Consider the following 9,993-nt stretch of genomic DNA (forward strand, 5'->3'; position numbering starts at 1 on the left):
GACGTCGCCTGAATTTGAAGCACGGTCTCGTTTTTCTCTATGTATTGCTTCAATAGGCTCTCCAAAGAAGAGGATTGCGGTGATTGTTGTGAGCTACTTGCTTGGTTGGACAATTGACCGTTGTTGCGAGGGAAGAATCTTGGTGGCCCTTCTTTTTGCGCCACGGGTTGGAAATTTTGTTGTTGATTCTTTCAAGCAAAATTGGGGTGGTTCCTCCACCTAGGGTTGTACGTGTTTGAAAAGAGATTGTTTTTCACAAAGTATACAGATTGTGGATTTTGCGTGCAATCTTCCATCGCATTCCCAGGTGTTTTGACTGATTGCGTTGATTTGCCCAGTTTACAATGTTGGGCTGCTAATCGCAATTCCTTGGATTAAATTCATCATTGCGGTCATTCGGTTTTGTAATGAAGCAATAGCACCATTGTTTGCGTCAGTGTCTTCGAGTCTCAATCTCTGGTCGCTCTCTCTCCAATTTTCATAGTTCTTAGAGATGCGATCCAAGATATTCTTTGCCTCATCATACGTTTTATCAAGCAGACCACCAACGGCTGCCGCATTGGCAGCGGTCTGCGAAGCGGGATTAAATCATGATAGAAAATCTCCATTTAAAGACAGTCTGGCAACCCATTATGTGGACAGTCCCAGACCAACCTTTTAAACCTCGCCCAAGCATCACTGAGCGATTCGTCCATGTCTTGTTCAAAATTTGTAATCAGTTTCCTTCGTCTAGTGTTCTCGGTAGGTGGAAAATACTTCTTCATAAATTTCTCCACTACCTGTTCCCAAGAATTGATCTCTCCTGACTTGAAAGAATATGCCCATTTCCTAGCTTGATCACAGAGAGAAAATGGGAACAACGTTAGTCAAACTTCTTCAACAGAGATGCTCGAGAACACAAAAGTATTGCAGATTTCAATAAAACTTCGAAGGTGGGTGTGTGGGTCCTCGCCACGCCTTCCTCCGAATTGACCTGCAGTATGGATCATCTGCAGCATCATCGGTTTCATTTTGAATCTTCTTCCATCGAGGGCAGGCCTCATGATTCCCGGAGAGAAATCAAAGAGGTTTGGTGATGCATATTCCCTAATGGGTCTATTACGATCGTTTGCAGAAAGAATTGGATTCGCCATGATTGTACAGATGGGAAAACTTTAATTCTTGACTGATGCGCTGAATAATTGTCACCGAAAAAGCTGAATGTACTTTGTGATCGTTATCGGCTGTCAACTTAATTTGGATTTGACTGTTGTCAGCTTTCTGTCCCATCGTGCTTAATTGGCCTTTCACCCAGATGCGCCCACCATGTTGCGTTGACCAAGTTGCGGCGATCCTTCTTGGGCGAATGTTTGCGAGCACGATCAACGCAAAGCCTTGCAGCGAAGTTTCGCTCGACCAATGATTCCTAAGATTGCAATTCTTGCATTTCAGTAACGCATATTCTGCACAAAAATACAAAAGTCAACTGTTCTAATGCGCTGAACACATGCGACCGCAATATTATGAAATTGTTGCTTGATGGACGCAAAGTAACATATTTCATCAATGCAATCCAATCATTGTTTAAGAACATAGCACTATGATAACGTGCATTTCTGCCCATTATCACTCCTGAGCCCAGCGAGGCTGCCGTGAGGGCAAATTTTTGTGCGCAAACTTTTCGCCTGGCGAAAATGTGAAAATGGACTTAGGGTTTAAGAATGATGTAAAAAAGTCGTGCGCTAGACGGTTTTGGGAACAGAGTTCATTTATTACCCAGAACAGCTCTTGGGCCCTTCGGGGTTGCCCTAGCGGCCAATTTTGTGCTTGAACTTTCCACTGGGCGAAAATGCGAAAATGAGCCTAGGGGTTAAGAACGATGAAAAAACGTCATGCGCTAGACGGTTTTGAGAAAGTAGCTCATTTGGTACCCCAAACGGCTATCGGGCTCGTCGGGGCTGCCTCGGAGCCCAATTTTTTTGTGAAAATTTTTTGTCGGGCGAAAACGCGAAAACGCGAAAACGGACCCAAGGGTTAAGAAGGATGAAAAAAGCTATCTACCAGACGGTTTTGGACACAGAGCTCATTTGTTACCCCAAACAGCTCCTAGGCCCGGCAGAACTGCCATGGGCCCAATTTTTGTGCGCTAACTTTCCGTCGGGCGAAAATACGAAAATAGACCCAAGGGTGAAGAAAGATGGAAAAAACACATGAGACAGACGATTTTGGGAATGAAGCTCATTTTATTCCAGATATAGCTAGTGGGCTTGACAGGGCTGCCTCGGGGCCAAATTTTTGTGCATGAACTTTCCGCTGGGCAAAAACATGAAAACAAACCCAGGCGTTAAGAACGGTGAAGAAAAGTTGGGCGCTAAACGGTTTTGGGAACGGAGCTCATGTATGTGGTGACATACAAATGGATCATGTCTTAAGTGATAACCAAAATGGTCTGTAGTATATGGATATAGGAGGAAAAACTTATACTAATAACGCTACGAATGCGGCCCGCTTTGTAGAATAGTTACAAGTGTTGTGACTTGCTACAGATAGTCTGATCCTGATCATTCATATGAGGACATGCAAGCGAGGGCATTCTATATAAAGATTTTGTATAAGACCGGACCACGAAGTGTTATAGTCTCGTTATATAACGTCGTTCATGAAAAAGACTTCACTTCATTAGGATGACCATAGGTAACATGACCTCAATCCTGAGTGAGTTGGGAACTCCTACCTTCGAGGGCGGTCCTTTGATTTTCATGGGTATGAGTGGCTAGATCGCTGACTCAAACCTACCACTTTGGGGATTCGTCTGATTTGAGAGCTAGGAACTCAGCTACACAAGATGGAATTCACTCATTTCCCAAAGCAGGGGTAAATAGATAGATTTCTCCCTTAAGGGTTGATCCCGGAGTTTGAACGATGTGGCGCCACACACCTTCTCATGGCACAAGAGGTGTCCACACATTGTAGGACTATGTGTATTGTTCATTAGAGGGATCAATGGTACTTAAGGAGTTAGATGTAACTATCAGGGCAAAATGGTAAATTGGCTCAACTGTACTTACGAGCATCTGTGAAGGATAATCGTACTGTTGATTGGTTATATCCGATGGACACAGAAATATATCTGTGGTGAGAATAGTGCAGTTGTCGGTCTATAGTGGAATGTCTGATAATTAACGGATGGGGATCTCGTGGCTAAAGAGTTTAGTCAGCTATTCACGTACCGTTGAAGCTTCGAGCCATAAGTCCATAAGGTCCCCTTGGTAGCTCAATAGATTCAAGTTGAGAATCAGTTTTTTAGTCAGTTTGAAATGTTCAAGTTGACAAGAGGGAGTTCGATTATATATGATATAATTGACATTATGTATGAGATACATTATTTGGAGTAAAATGATATAAATATGATTTATATCTAGTGGAGGAGAACAGACTATGGTTCATATGTTGCATTTGATGTGATATTAAACCATAGGTTAATGAATATAATATGATTATATTTATTATTTATTTTTGGACCATTATGGGATAATTGTGTCGCGTTTTCTCCGTAACCATGTGATAGTGGGAGGTTGCTTGCAATTTTCATAACTGAAGAATAAAATGAAAATCGTTTGCATTTTGCAAGAGATCAGTCATTCGCTCACGTTAAGTGTATATTGTCTATCGCATAGCAAACCGAGAGCCTAAATAATAGCTCAACGTTTCTACCCGATCGTATACACGGGCGCTTCTTTCTAAATGATCGCATAGAATTTGCTAAACGATCATTTAGCTCTTTTTTAAACAATTGTGCGCTCGGGCATTTACTAAACGATCATCTATACACTGCGACCTATTTACTAAACGGTTGTGTACCATTTCCTAAACGATCAAGCGTCGTCTATACGATAGACATCAGCCTTCTCCCACTTGCTTGGTCGTGGTATACGATCTTCCCTTCCTCCTTCCCTCTACCAAATCCAATAGAGCCCACATCTTCTAGATTCTCACACCAAGAATACCGAGGGTTACAAGTGGTGGTGTCATCCCCGTGCTATGTTTTTGTCGAGGCCATTCATGGGTAGACGACCGTGATTTGGTGATCGATTAGAGTGGACTTTCTCAGCGAGAGTGAGAGTAGGAGTCCTTGTAGGAAAACGAGATTTGGTGAAGAAGAGTTCTTTAATTGGTACATATTTCTTGTTCTCTTGTTGTATGAGTTTGAAAGCATGCCGGTAATTTGTTGAATATTGCATATCTATCCTGTTAGATTGTAAAATGCGGAAATTCTGTCACAACGAGTTCAGAACAATCTCGCTTCCACTCAGAGATACTCATGTATAAAAGTTCCTTCACCCCAAATGGTTCCTGAGCCCGTCGCGACTGCCCCTAGACCTAATTTTGTGCCCAAACTTTTCAGTGGGTGAAAACACAAAAATGGACCAAGGGGTTAAGAACGATGAAAAAAAGTCGTGCGCCAAACAGTTTTGCGAACGGAGCTCACTTGGTGCCCCAAACAACTATTGGGCCCGTCGGGGCAGCCACAGGGCCAAATTTTTGCGCGTAAACTTTCCGTCAGTCAAAAACGTGAAAACGGACCCAGGGATTAAGAACGATGAAAAAAAGTCGTGTAAACCCCATACTCCATTTTTCCTACATAAGGGAGTAACAAGTGTGTTAAGTAAAATTATAAAAGGAGGTAGAGAAAGTCGATAGATGAAGGAAGAAAATTCTAAGTGTTAGAAATACTTAGTCAAAGGTGAGTTTTAGATAATATAACAAGTGAAAATTTGTCTAAGTGTAAGGTCAAAAAGGACCCACGTGTTAAGTGTTAGTAGACATTAACACATAAGATGAGAAGGCAACCATGCATTGGTAAGGTTGGACGCATGATTGGCCGAAGTATTGGCAAGAGGCGTTGCCAAGAGTTGCTTATGTGTTGAGTATGCATGAGCGAGAGCGGAGAAAGCGAGATGTTGAGTGCAAGACGATGGGGCAGACGATTGTATAGTTAGTGTGCGGCACTACACGATGAGATAGGCGATCATGTAGGTGGGTGCTGGACGATCGTATAGCAAAGCAGGGCACTACACGATGAGGTAGGCGATCGTGTAGGCGGGCGTTGGGCGATCATGTAGTAATTGAGCGGAGGTAAATGATGCTCACAGTAACTAAGCAATAGGCTATGTGCGAGATCGTTGAGAGCGAGATCAGCGAGAACGTTGAAGAGCGAGATCGGTTGCTAAACGATTGAGCTAGACGATAGGCATTGGGCGCTAGATGATACGAAGGATCTCACTAAATAATAGCGCTATACGTTGGGCGATAGCGTTAAGCGATGGGGTATTGGCACTGCACGATCAGCATCAGCCCTAGACGATGAGCTGTGCGACAAGCGCTAGACGATAGACGTTGAATGCTAGACGATAGGCACTGGGCATCAGATGATAGGCACTGGGCGTTAGATGATGGAGATATGCGATGCACGATAAATTTATATTATGAGGCGAAGGCCTAACATGGGTTATGAAGGAAGGAAAAATAAAATTAATTAAAGAAACTCACTAATGGTAATTGGCCCGCAAGCACTAAGTGCTAGATAAGGTGGCAGTTTAACCCTTGAACAGCAGAGGCAGAAGGAAGTATAAAAAGGAGAGGAAATTCAGAAGCTCGATTTTGGAAAATTACTTGAGCAAATTAAGTGAGATCATTGCCGTTCGAAAGCTGGGAGAATCTAGTTTTTGAGTTGTTTTTTCAGAGAAAGATCTCATATGGAGAACAGCAAAAAGTGAAGAATTCGCAGAAGGGGCAGATTCTCGGATTAATTAGAGTTCGAAGTGAAGATTGAAACCTCCAAACAAAATTACAAGGACTTTTGGGCTGATATTTTAAGATAATGAAGTTAACTCAATTCTAAACAAGTTTGTAGAAGAAAGTTTCTTAAAAAGAGCTCTGTATTTTGAGTTATGAATTTTTGAATTTGGAATAAGCAGCTGACCATAGTGAGTAAGAGGGAGCGAGAGATAAGAAAATGAGCGAGAGTGAGAGTGAATAAAGGAAGAGGAGGATCTCGCTAAGGATGCAAATCTCACTAGAAGCTACAAATCTCGTTGAAAAGTCACAAATCTCGCTGGAAGTGGTAAGTTTCGCTGATGAGGATGATCTCGCTCATGATGATCATCTTACTAGTTGATAACTTGTAGAAATACAAGTTATTTATGCTGTTTTATTTAGATATTGCGGCAAAATAAAAAAAAAAGGAAAAGTTGCATTGTTAGTATAAGAATTGGCTAAGAAATACGAAAATTATAAAATGTCGTAAACGCATCCACCAACCCCATTGTGATGGCGAAATAGAATATTCCAGTCTCTGTTTTGCAGGAAATAGGTCACCACATGCGTTAATGGCTCCAGGACAAAATGTACAATGCATCTACATCGCATGCACTAATCGATCAAGAACGAAGAAATGATCAATGACGGTGCATGCATTGATTGATCATAAACTTTAGCGATCAATGCATTTCAACCGCATGCGGTAATCAAAACAACAACACCGCATGCGGCGATCGATCGAAGATGTGAAGAGCAACGCATTCCTGGATGATTCTGACAAGTGTACAGCTTTCTATTGTATGATTCTGACAGATTGATCATGGAGCAGAGAGGAATTTCCCATTACGCCATGGCAAGAATTATCAGAATTATACAATGGGACCACCAATTCAAAGAGCCAAAGTCTTGTCTATAAATAGCTTCCTTGAATTCATTACAAAGGAGGCTAGTCTGAAGAGACTTTAAAGAGAGAATCCAAGAGATCGACGAGACAAGGCTGAAAAAGTGAGTCTTTGAGCAAGGAATTCTTCCGATTCCCGAAGCTGAAGGGTCAATTCTACCGGGAAAGCAAGCCTGAGAGGGAAGTTTTCCTCTCCACTTTATCTATACGCCGACAAGCAAAACGTCTCCGATCGGGATCTGTGTCAAGACATTGACACTCTTTCCGTATTTGTTTCTATTCTTTTATTCATCTATTGTGTTCATCTTCTTTAATCTGCCATTCACAAATCATGTATCAAACGCTTATCTTTAGATTTAATTACTATTATCGTCATCACTATCATCTCTCTGTCCCTTTCCATACATTTATCATCCATTTTCTCCATGATGTGTTCTTAATCCCCTGGGTAAAAAGGAAGAATTAAATGAGTGAGTTAATCTGCGTTAAGGTAATCGGCTAAGTTTAGCAAAAGCATGCTCGATGGCATCTTTACCTGTGAGAGCAAAAGTGAAGATGTTATTCCGTCTATCGAGAGAGGGGTGGAAGAATGTGTTAAGTAAAGCGAGAAGTATTTCTAGAGATAGAAACAACCTTGCGTTCATTATGTTCATCTATGTTTCACCATAGATGTATGGGAACGCGGCCGATCACTAAAAGATGTAAGCTAAGGGAGAGCGGAACCTTAGTTGTGTCCTTAACGCGATTGACGAACTTGCGATGTTCTTTCTCTCTACTCATTCTCTTTCTACCTCATTCACAAAACTTGCCATCACATTCATTAGATTCTTTTGTACAACTTCACAGCCAGTTCTCACCCTTTATCATAGTAGTTTAGAAATTTATTTTGTCAACGCATTTTATTTTATCAACGCAAATTTACTTTAGCGAAATTTACATTTTCGCATAAACCAAAGTCTTTATTCTTTATAAAAATCGGTCGCATATACCACATTAGTATCGCATATAAACGACAACAATCCCCTTGTTCGACCTCAGGTCACTCTAAGGAACTTGCGTTGGAATTATACTTGGTTTCAGCGCAAGGAAACTTGTGACACGCACTACATCATCATATACTACGAGCATATTATCATCAACACATACACTTAGAACGTAGTATCACAAAAGTATCTTTATCGCAAAATACTTGAGCGCATAGCACAAATCATCACTTTCATTCATTCATCAACGCAATAGATAAAGATAGATATAAAATTTCCATTACAAGTTTATGGCAACATGAGCTTGTATCATTCATTCTTCCATCAGTAGTGTGCATAAGCGATACAATAAAATAGCATAATAACTTATCCATTTTTATATCTCACAACTTTATGGCGCCGTTACCGGGGATTGGTAACGGTTTAGTGTTGAATACTTTTGTGGTATTTTACAGAACAGATCTCTGTTGTACCGTTTATTTATCGCGAAGAGCAGGCTGACGATTTATGAGTACTGGAACTGATCTAGAATTCAAAGCTGACCCAGAGATCGAGCGTACTTTTCGTGCAAGGGCATGCCAAAACCAAATCAGGCAAAGAAGAGCACATATGGCTAACAACGAGAGGTCCGAAAGGAATCAAGGGGCGAATCGGCCAGCACAAGATCCTATCTTTCTTGCTGCAGACCACAACATCCCTATGAGGAACTATCCGGTGCTAAATCTATACGACTTTTTGGCCGGAATTTCAAGACCAATGGTTGAAGAGAATGAACGTTTTGAAATTAAGCCAGTCATGCTTCAAATGATCCAAAATGCGGGAAAGTTTGAAGGGATGCAAGGTGAAAACCCACATGCCCATCTGACCAGCTTCATGGAGATGTGCAATACTTTCTCCCCTGGCATTACTCTAGAGGGAATTAGACTGCACCTCTTCTCGTACACACTGAGGGATGAGGCAAAGAGGTGGGCTCATTTGTTGGAGCCAAACGAAATCACTTCATGGGATTAGTTGATGGAGCGGTTCATGAAGAAATTCTTCCCTCCAGCTGTCAACGTAAGAAGACGGAGGGATGTGTTGAATTTTGAGCAGATGGAGAATGAGACTCTAAGCACCGCCTGGGTGTGACTCAGAAGATTGATGAAAAATTGTCCGCATATCGAGATTCTCGATTGCGTTCTGATGGAGACCTTTTATAATGACTTGAACAGATCAACGCAAGCTGTTGCTGATGCCTCTGCAGCAGGAGGATTTATGGATAAGACCTACACTGAAGCCAAGGTCATCTTGGATTGCATTTTGCGAAACACGGATGATTCAATGGATGACGGGTATGGGGGAAGAGGCCCTGAGAGAAGAAGAACTGAAAATGCCATTGTGCCAGCAGATACAATGACAACCTTGGCCGCATAAATGGTCGTAGTGACCTCTCTCCTTCAAACGATGGCAATTAACTAAGGTACCCTCTCTCAAGGTGCAGCGCAACCTAATGTGCTGGCATAAATGGCAGCAATCAGCTGTGCACAATGCGGAAGGGGTCATGCTGCAGAGATGTGCCATTGACCCGCAATCAGTGTTTGCCATCCAAAACAACCCTTATTGCAACACTTACAATCCAGGTTGGCGGAATCACCCTAACTTCAGTTGAGGAGGTAACAATGACCAAGGAGGCCAGAGGACTCATCAGAATAGTAATTCAGGGAATTGAGGAAATCTTTCAACTTTTCACCAAAATCAGAATCAGTCACCAACAGCAACCGCATTACCATCCGTCTACATCAAACGCCTCTGTAAATTCATCATCCTTGGAAGCCCTGCTGAAACAATACATTGAGAAAAATGATGCGGTCATGCAGTCGCAGGCGTCTTCGATAAGGAACTTGGAGGTCCAAGTAGGGCAATTGGTAGCTGAGCTTTGCAATAGAACATCAGGAACACTGCCAAGTAATTTCGAAGCTCTAGGATCTCATGGGAAGGAATAATGTTCGTGATGACATTGCGCAAGCAAGTCTGACCACCTGCGGGGATGCGGATTGCGGTAAGTTATTTTACTGCCTTATCTAGATATTGCAGCCAAAAGAGTTTAAATATGTGCCAATTGTATGGAAATTAACTTAGAAATACAACAATTCTGAATTATCGCAATTACAACCACTAACATCGTTAAGATGGAAGAAAAGGAGATTTCTACTCTGTTTTGCAGGAAACCAAGTCACCACTTGCGATCAAGGCTCAAGAAAGACGGACCAACGCATCTCTATCACATTGTGCCTATCAATCAACACTAAAAAGATTATTAACGCAATGACG

The 9,993-nt window shown here is 41.9% G+C and overlaps 1 non-coding gene across 1 annotated transcript; it reads left to right on the forward strand.

The window, feature by feature from the left end:
- The first annotated feature begins 624 nt into the window (after positions 1–624).
- Positions 625–731, forward strand: LOC120070398 (small nucleolar RNA R71). Its single transcript, XR_005479892.1, has one exon. It is a non-coding gene; the product is annotated as a small nucleolar RNA R71 (small nucleolar RNA).
- The last annotated feature ends 9,262 nt before the right edge of the window (positions 732–9,993 follow it).

The sequence above is a fragment of the Benincasa hispida genome, chromosome 1, assembly GCF_027475165.1.
Source record: "Benincasa hispida cultivar pf3 chromosome 1, pf3_genome.v1.1, whole genome shotgun sequence".
Lineage (NCBI taxonomy): Eukaryota > Viridiplantae > Streptophyta > Magnoliopsida > Cucurbitales > Cucurbitaceae > Benincasa > Benincasa hispida.